The sequence below is a fragment of the Micromys minutus genome (genome assembly GCF_963924665.1).
Source record: "Micromys minutus genome assembly, chromosome: 9".
NCBI classification, from domain to species: domain Eukaryota; kingdom Metazoa; phylum Chordata; class Mammalia; order Rodentia; family Muridae; genus Micromys; species Micromys minutus.
Genome location: NC_137978.1, coordinates 47,483,415 through 47,493,107, shown reverse-complemented (window position 1 = coordinate 47,493,107; position 9,693 = coordinate 47,483,415). Strand labels below are relative to the sequence as shown.

The 9,693-nt window shown below is 46.7% G+C and overlaps 1 protein-coding gene across 3 annotated transcripts in view; it reads left to right on the top strand.

Annotated features, from left to right (window-relative positions):
* The first annotated feature begins 1,649 nt into the window (after positions 1–1,649).
* The window catches only part of WDTC1 (WD and tetratricopeptide repeats 1), a 46,428-nt gene continuing 38,384 nt past the window's right edge, over positions 1,650–9,693 (top strand). For 2 of the 3 annotated variants that reach the window (XM_080920811.1, XM_080920809.1), the window contains exon 1: positions 1,650–1,945. The gene's annotated coding sequence lies outside the window, so the exon portion shown is untranslated. Of the gene's footprint in view, positions 1,946–2,772; positions 2,907–4,086; positions 4,172–9,693 lie in introns of all 3 variants that reach the window. The other variant, XM_080920810.1, reaches the window with a different exon arrangement.

Sequence of the window (9,693 nt, the reverse complement as noted above, 5' to 3'; positions counted from 1 at the left end):
TCTGTGGTGTTTGTTTGTTTTTTGAGACAGGGTTTCAACTGTAGTCCTAGCTGGGCTGGAACTTAGTGCCTCAGTTAATACAGGTTCACCTCTACCTCCCACATACTGAGACTTAAAATTTTTAAACAATTTATTTGTTAATTTATTTATTTAATACATGTGGATAAATTGTCGCTGTCTTCAGACACACCAGAAGAGGGCATCGGATCCCATTAGGGATGGTTGTGAGTCACCATGTGGTTGTTGGGAATTGAACTCAGGACCTCTGGAAGAGCAGTCAGTGCTCTTAACCACTGAGCCATCTCTCCAGCCCTGGGATTTAAATTTTGTGTCACTCCACCCAGATGAGTATTCTGTCTCTGTATCTCTCAGTCTCTGTCCCTGTCTGTCTTTTTCTCTTCACACAGCTAAGCAGAAAAGGTCAGGAGGCATGCCCCATGAAGTCTGACCTGAATTCACAAGGGTCGGATCTTCTCCAAAGAGAAAGAAATCAGTTTGGACTAATTCACACAAGTGATTTAAATAGAAATGAGCAAAGACAGGACACTTGGGATCAACTCTCTTAAATGCTAAATGTTTGTACCTAGTCCTTGAGCACTGTCTGTTTTCAAACCTTGTTTTCTGATCAGCGGTGTGACCCTGGACTAGCAGCTTTCAAAGCACTTTATGCTTGTTTCCTCTTCTTTTAAAACATAGGAACAATTATCTATCAAAGAGAGCATGCCCAATACAGTGAAAATAAAAGTGTTATTACTTGGACATTGGCATACTGTGCACCTGCCACTCTAAGTTACATTGAAGCTCCTGGTCTCTCTGCCTTAAGTTATCTTTAGCGTCCCCTTTGTCACCTTGGAACTTAGAGAGGGGGTGTCTCCGTTCTGACCTGGAGCTTGAAAGTCAGAGCAACAGTTGCTCGACTGGTATCAGATAGACCTTGTCTGCCATCAATCTGGGTTCCTAGAGCTCCCGGATCATTCAACATAGGACCTTTTCCTTCCATCCCCTGAAGATTCGAACATGGAACCTGTTACTTCATTCAGCAGCCCCCCCCCTAGAGCAGGAAGGAGTAGGCTGAGGCTTTGCTCTGGGAAGACTCAGGGTCTTAGCTTTAGGTGTCCCCTAATTTACAGGATCAGAGGCAATTTTGATGAGCCCTTAGCCCTTAGAGGGGCTGTACTAGACCCTGAGAGAACATGTGGAATTGGGACCCAGAAAAGATGTAGTGGGATGGGAGGTGCGTCCAGGTAACTAATGGTAACCAGGCGGGGCAAGCCCACGCCGCAGCACCTCTGCGATGGCGAGAAACTACGACTCCCATGATACTCCAGAGCTGGGTCCCACTTTCCCGCCCGCCCACTGGCTGCGGTTCCCGCGAGCCGTGAAGCCGATTGGCCCCGGCGGAGCGGGGGGCTCCCCCGCTAGCAGGTTAGTAGGCGCCACCGGCAGCAGACGTTGACCCGGCGCGCGATAAGGAGGAGGGCGGGGGGGGGGGTTGGGGGGGGGAGCAGGGAGGACTAGGGCCCGCGCTCACTATTCAGGAAACCGCCGGGCGCCATCGCCGTAGCGTAGCCGCCGACCGGGAGGCGCGGGGCAAGCGCGGAGACTGCGTGGCGCAGGCGCAGTGCGGAACTTCTCCTGGGTCCCCCCCAGACAGCTGGAGGAGATAAACAGAGGAGGAGGGAGGGGAGTGCGTGTGTGAGAGCGCGCGAGGGAGTGTGAGTGTGTGTGAGCGCGGGTGTGAGGCGGTGCGCAGGGGCGGGCGGAGGCGCTGTCCGGCCCCGGCCAGGCGCCGAGCGGGGAGCATGGGAAGAGGCTAGAGCTGCTTGGGTCCCCAGCCCCCTTCCCGGGATCCGCACCCCTGCTCCCGGGAGAGGGGCCGGGCCCCCTGGACCGACATGGGCTCCTGAAGTTGCTCCACTGCTGGTCCTGGGAAGAGACCTGACAGGTATGGGTCGCCGCCGCCCCATCCCCGCTGCAGACGCCGGGTAGGGGACAGTCCTAGCACCCGGGCCGCCCGCTCTGGGCCGGCTTCGGTGCTGGGGGCCTGAGCCCGACCGCCTCGGGACTTCGGGGTGTCCCGGGAAGGGGTCAGGCCTCGGTGGCGAGGAAGGGCAGAAAGGGCCGGGGAAGGGAGGCTTGCAGACGACTGGCTGGGAGGTAGGGGGAAGGCTGTAGGAGTCCCAGTGCTCCACCGGAGCAGAGCACGGCACTTTTATTTATTTATTTATTTTTGCGGAGTTTTTGACATCTGATCTGGCGCTGATCGCACTCAGGAAGAAAGGGGCAGGTGGAAGTTTCAAGAGGTCAATGACCTGATCTCCTCTTTCCGTGTCTCTGCCCCTCTCGCCCTCGCTCCTCTCTTTCTGTCTCCCCCATACCCCTTTCCTTTCTCTCTCTGTCTCTGTCTCTCTCTCTCTCTGTCTCTCTCTCTCTCTCTCTCTCTCTGTGTGTGTGTGTGTGTGTGTGTGTGTGTGTGTTTTCAGGCTTCTGGCAGCCGCAGATGCTTTCAGTGGCTCATCCTGGCACCAAACTGAACTTTGCCAAGGTGTTTGCATCATCGACTGTAGCTCTAAGTACAAAGGGTCTCTGTTTGGGAGTGGGCTATTAGTACCCACTTCAAAGGGTAAATAAGAATAAGAGATGAACCGCAAACCAGCAGGATCTTTTTCTGAAAAGCTTTAGTGAAGTGTCCCGTTCCCTGCCTCCCTGCCGGCCCCCAAGCCCGGTAGTTAAAGAGTTTCTTGGTGACTTCTGGTTTGCTCTCCACTGCAGGTACATTCCCCGGACTAATAGAAAAACAGACATGAGGGGTTACATGCGATTCATCTTAGTAGTACGGACGATTTCTCTTAGCAGCTGAATGTGATCAATTTCTTGTGAAGGTCTCTGGTTTTAACTCTCTCGAGGTAATGTGTTGGTGGAGCAACTTGAAAGTTTTGTTCTCAAGTTTGAGTTGAGAAGCTGGGTACCATGACTGTAGCTTTTCCGTTCCTTCCAAGGATGGGGTGGATGGTCAGGATAAAGTGTCAGATAAGCATTCTTTTCATGTGTGGGTTTTTAAATGAAGCCTCATGTAGCCCCAGGCAAGCCTTGAAATCATCTTGTAGTTGATGCTGGCTTTAAACTCCATTTTCCTGCCTCCAAGTCCCAAGTACTGGGATTAAGTGGTATAAAGTCATTACCCTTGGCACAAATGTTACTTTTAGTTTTGCTTTTTGGAGACAAGGTTTCTCTTTGTAGCCCTGGCTGTGCTTGGATTCACTCTGTAGACCAGGCTGGTCTTAAACTCAGAGATCTGCTTGCCTCTGCCTCCTGGGTGTTAGGATTAAAGGCCTGTGACAGCAGACCTGTTCCTTTTTAAACAAAGCCTGCCAGATTTCTTGAGTGTTTGAGGTTAGCATGGTCTACCTGTTAAGACCCAATATAAATAAGTAAAAAAAGCAAACAAACAAACAAACAAAAACCCTAGTATAAATAAATAAAGCCTGAGTCAGTTTTGAGAAAAAAATCTTCTGAGGCAACGGTGTTATATTATGTCTACCTAGGGCACAGATGTGCTCAGTGGTCTCTGGTCACATTCTGCTCTTACAGTGAGTGAACACCCTTGGACTATTTCTGGTTTGAATTTTGTGCTTTTTTTTTTTTTTTTTTTTTTTTTTTTTCTTCTTTCTTGTAGGCCTTGTATCTTTAAAAATTGGATTTTGGATTTTTGCTGCTGAGTATAGTACACAAATATTTTTTAAAAAAAGATTTTAAAAAATTTACATGTCTTTTGCCTACATGTATGTATATATGTATGTATGTACACCACATATGTGCAGTGCCCACAGGATCCAAAATAGGGTGACATGTTCCTTGGAACTGAAGCCACAGATGATTGTGAGCTGCTATGTGGGTGCTGGGGATTGACCCCAGCCCTCTGCAAGAACAGCCAATGCTTTTAATCACTGAACCATATCTCCAACCCCCAACCTCAAATCTTCTAAAATAGACCAGGGAATAATAATTAGCAGGGTTAAATCTGAGGCTAGCAGTTTATTTCTTTATTGTTAAATTGTAGCTTATTTTTCCCTTCTTTTAAGACAGGGTCTTGCAGTGCAGTTGGGGCTTGCCTAGAACTTGAGGCAGATCCTCCTTTCTCAGTCTTCTGAGCACCAGGATTACATTACAGGTGTGAGTCAGCATGTTTGGGATAAACGGTTGGGGTTCTTTTCTCTTAGTCTATTAACTTTAATTTTTTTTTTTTTTACAAGCTTTGGTGTTTAGCCTACATGCATGTTGGTGTGAAGGCATTGGGATCCTGGAGTTGCAGAGAGTTGTGAACTGCCGTGTGGTTGCTGGGAATTGAACTCAAGACCTCTGGAAGAGCAGTCAGTGCTCTTAACCGCTAAGCTAACTCTCCAGCCCAAGTCCTTGCTTTTCAAATCATGTCTTATAAATGGAGTACTACCTTGGGCATCATTTAGCAGAATAGTTGAGCAACAACCGTTATTTCTGCTTAGCCCTCCTTCCCTGGAGTTGCTGAAGGGAAGAGAGACTCGGTGACATAATGCTCACAACAACAATGTTAACAACAGTTAGCCAATGTTTGGAGTTGCACAATTGGCTTCTTTTTTTTTTTTCCTTTAAAGAGAGAAGCTTTATTTTGGCTGTCAGACTCCAGGTGTCAGTCCATGTCTGCTTGGCTCCCTGGAAGCAAGAATAAGTGACAGAGAGGGAAACAGAAAAAGGAGGTAACCTTTGAAGGCATGCCTCCAGTGAGTTCTCCAGTTATGCCCCACCTACTAAAGTCCTTCAGCCTCCCAAAACATTGCCAGCAGCTAGCGAGGAACCTAGCTAGATAGAGGAGACTGAGGCTCTGGCCTCAAACTCACTGAGACCTGCTGGGATTAAAGGCATGGCTCAGGGTGGGGTGGGTGGGGTGGCTATTTCTTATTCATAGTACTCTACCCACACAGACCCATGGCCATTTTGAAATGCAAAGTACATTTGATCCATCTTGAAGAATTTCCAAGTTTGGGCCAGTGAGATGGTTGATAAGAGTGCTTTCCTTGCAAGCTTGATAATCTGACCTCAGATCTCAGAATGAAAGAAGTTCCAGAAGTTGCCCTCTGACCTCTACATGATGCTCCCACACTCACTCTCTCTCTCTCTCTCTCTCTCTCTCTCTCTCTCTCTCTCTCTCTCTCTCTTTCTCTCTCTCTCTCACTCACACACACACACACAATAACAAAAGTAAAACTTAGAAGTTCCAAGTCTCTTCTAAGACTCAAGGTAGACTTGTAAGTGTGAGCCCTTACAGCTGGAAAAGCAGAGCAGCTGTACCTACATATTGAACATCCTCTGTGTGGTGTTTTTATACCCTTGGGCTTCAGGACATAGGAGAACACAACTGAATAGACTTTTTTCACGCTGGAGCTGATGCTGTGCTGGACTTAGGATGTAGCTCACGTACCGTAGAATTCAGGTTCATTTTAGTCTCTTCAGTGCCAGAATTACAGGCGTACATCGTCACTCCCATCAGTGGCTGTTCTTTAGTCGTTTTATTTTCTCTTTTAAACTTGAAACACGTGTGCTACAGGTACAGTTCTGAATCTGAGGCAGCCCTGGACAAGTGTAATATAGCGATACTTGGCTCTTCTTTGGGCTGGTGGTTTAATGCCTTATCCTGTTTCTTCTTTCATTCTTACCTTTACAGAATCCCATTACATCTTTGGACTGCTGGTATAGAGAGATGACTAGGCATACAGAACTGGTGAAATGTGCTTTCTTCTTAGCTGTCAAGTCTTAAGAAAATTGTTACCAGAAACCTCAGAAACCTGTACCTTTTTGTTACATGTAATTCTGATTAACCTACTTTGACAGATACACATTAATTGGATATATCTTGAAAATGCTGGCATATATTGATGGTCTTGGTTTAGTTAATATTTCTTTTTATCTCCTTTAACCTTTGGGGCTATCTTGTGAGATTAAAATTATTTCCCTTATTATGCACATGAAGTCACAATTTGAGCAGAGTTGGCTTTGGTTTCATAGGAGAAATTTTGGCTCCTTTGGGGCAGGGAGTAAAGTCTCATGTAACCCTAGCTGGCCATGATCCTTTTGTTTAACCTCCAAGTACTCAGAGATTCACCTGCTTCTGCTTCCCCAGTGCTGGGATTAAAGACAAGAGCTACTGGCAATCGTGTGACAGAAGGTTAAGACTTTTAAGTAATTGAACTAAACAATCTTTTGGTATTTTAAACTGTTATCCCGTGAAAATATCCAACCGCTTTCTCTTTGATCTGTAAAAAAAGGTGACATGTATTGATTTTCTGCTTTATCCTGGCCACTTGCCAGGTACTTGGTTTAAACTATCTCACTTAATCCTATCAGAACCACAAGGCAGACATTGATCATTAGTCCCACCTGAAGAAACAGACTCAAGAAGTCAAGAAACATGCTTACACAGCGAGGAATGGTGGGGCTGCCATCTGAAGTAGTTACATATGTAGGTCCTCTCTGAGCTACAGATGCATCTCCTTGCCCCCAGAGTGAACTTGTGAGGGTACCTGCTTTATGAATGGGTTTATGGAGGACTAAGACAGTATGTACTATTCCGTGGAACTCCTTGGTTTCCTGGGAGCCAGGCTTGGATTTACAGTTTATTGGCTTCCATAGAGTGAGTTTGGGCCTGAATAGGGGAGCTCTGGGAGCCCCAGGCTAATTCTTTGTACTATTAGTAATGGCTTCAGACTCAAAAGAACTTCGTGGCATTACTGAGCAACACCTAAAACCTTGAAACCTGAGTAAGGGAAGAAAAGGTAGCCAGCAGGTCAGAGTGTAGGAGGGTCTAGTCTCAAGGAAAGTTGATTGGAAATTTAAGGCCTGCTTAGGCTCCAGAGTGAGTTCAAAGTCAGCCTTGGCAACATGGTGTTTTCAAAATGGGGTGGGAATGGAGGTTAGTGGTAGAGCATCTCAAGTGGGTTCTGGCCAGGACATGGTACTGCTGAAGGAGGAGAATAGCAATGTCCAGACATTCTTAAGCGAAGGTCAGGGGGTCACTGTTAACATTTTTATAGTAAGTACCTTCTTTTAGGATAAACAAGCTCACAACTGCAAGAGCCAGTGCCAGAGCTGGGTGCCAAGAATAATGACCCTTAATCCTCCCTGTAGCCATCAAGGGAGGGATTAACCCCATTTTCTTGGAGTGGGGGTGGGGTTACAGGGTAGGACCTTGCCCAGGGTGTTTTACCCAGTGACTCTCAGGCAGTGTTAGGACCAGAGCCTAATAAACTTTTTTACAACCCCAGGTTCTATTTTCAAGCAGAATAAAACTGCTTATTCTTGAATGGTAAGTAGCTGGGCTGTTTAGGAAGTTCCTTCAGTCAAAGTGCTTGTGCACAGGTGCTAGCCACTCTCCTGGCTGCCTCTTCAGTCACATCTGTGTGGCTACTGTAAAGGAAGGACTCTAACATCACCTTACTTTCCCTTGGCCTTTCTGGAGACCTAAGTTAGAGAGAGTGGAGCTTCAGGGGCTTCCCTGCGGGAGGTAGGAAACTGTGGCAGGATTTGCAGGATTTGGAAAGGCACAAAGTAAGATCAAATCCAAGACAGTTTGCTCATAAAGCTTGAGCGAAGACAGCATCATCAGAACTTGCTTCCTTTTGCCTGTTCGCTCTCTTCTGTTGCTTTATGCTACGTTTGCTTCGGGCCCAACAGAAGGCAGACTAGCTAACTATGGAGAGCAATGCTCTGAAAACCGATGAAAAATGTTCATACAGCCCAAATGTCATCAGAAGTTTCATTCAGGCAGAGGTGATGTCAAGGTGAGTGAAGCATTTCTTTGGATAAAACTTGTGTCAGACTCCCATGGGATCCTCTAAGCCAGGAGACTCAGCTATTCCAGAGATGCTCTGTGCTGATAGGACTCGTATACAGCCCACTTCTCTCTAAAACTGTCCTTGTATTAACTTAGTCCATGACCGTGAAGTTGTGTGCATTCTGACCCTCTCTCCCCCTTTTATTTGAGACAGGGGCTTTCTATATGACCCAATGTACCCTCAGCTGCAATCTTTCTGCCTCCACAACCTAAATGTAGGGTCTATAAGCTTACACCACTATAGGCCTGCACTGCTATGCCAGAATTTTTTACTTTGATTTTTTTGGAGGCAGCATTTCACTGGGTTGCCTCTGCAGGCTTCAAACTCATGACCCTCCTGCCTCGGCCCTTCTCAGTGCTAGAGTAACTAGCATAGGCTGATAATTCAGCCTGAAGAAGCACTCTTCAAATTTGTTTGGTTGGTTTTTGAAGACAGGGCTTCTGGAGCTTGCTCTGTAGACCAGGCTGGTCTCAAACTCAGATTACCCTGCCTCAGCCTTGAGTGCCAGGATTAAGGGCATGTGCTATCACTATCTGCATAAATTTGTGTTTAAGACTAGCAAAGCCAAGTTATTTTTCCTGTGAGTATTGGTACTTGGGTTGAGTGCCATACATTGCTAAACAGATTCTTCATTGGTAAGCCACACCCCCAGCCATGGTAATTTTGCCTCCTTGCTTAGGTCTGAAGAATGGTAAGAGAGAAAATTTGTTTTAGGCAACTGGACATGTCTGATTAAAGATCATAGCAATAGTTGTTTTGTGGCCAGTAGCCTGGGGTCTGTTGTGAGACTAGGTTGGCTCCCCACTTAATAACTTCGCGGCTGTGATAATTTAACTTTTCTGTGTCTCAGATCTTACATCTGGGATAAGAATAACACCTGTCTCATGGGATTGCGCTAGTGGTCTGCAGTAACACGTGTAAACTGTTTAGAACCATGAGCGAATCTCATTCAGCAGCTCAGTTCCAAAGCTTTGCTCTTGTGCTCTCCCATCACTGGCTACCCTGCACAGGAACATAGGACCCAGCTTGGAAACTGAGCTAAGATATGCCATAGAGAAAGTAGATAGTATTGGGATTTGGGTCAGCTGGATTCCACAGCTTGACTTTCCATCATACAGGGTTACCCTTTCCTCTGTGGGATTGCAGAGATACCACTGCAAGCAGAAGAGCAGGAAACGTACATACATCTTTGCTCAATGCAGAATGTTGAGTCAGTTGTCACCTGAGCTGAAGGTAACTCCATATCGTGGGAGTCGCACGTCCAAGGACTTGACGGACATGTAATTGAGGTTCCGTCTTCTGCAGCTAAATGGCAGTATCTCCTTAGAATCCAGTTGGTGGGAGTGGTTTTGAAGCTCATCTCCAAGTCTGGTTCTTACTTAATATGTGTGTGTGTTTGTATGTGTGTGTACATGTGTGGAAGTTAGTCCTGTCCTTTGACCTTGTGGGTACCAGAAATGGAACTCAAGTTGTACAAGGTGGCAAGTTCTTTTACCTATTGAGCTCATATATTTGAATGCTTGGTCCCCAGTTGGTGGAATTGTTTGGAAAGGATAAGGAAATGTGGCCTTATTGGAGGACCCGTGTCACTGGGGGTGGGCTTTGAGCTCATGCCATCTCCAATTAGTTCCTCACCTTGTACCAGTGGCTTAAGATATAAACTCTCAGCTACTGCTCCAGCACCATGCCTGCCTGTCTGCTGCCATGATGCTGTATCTTACGTAGTCCAGGCTAACTTCTAGCTGACCCTGTACTGAGGCTAGCCTGATCTCTGCTCTAATGGTAGTACAGGTGTGCACCACCACTCCCAGTTTCTACCTCTCATTCT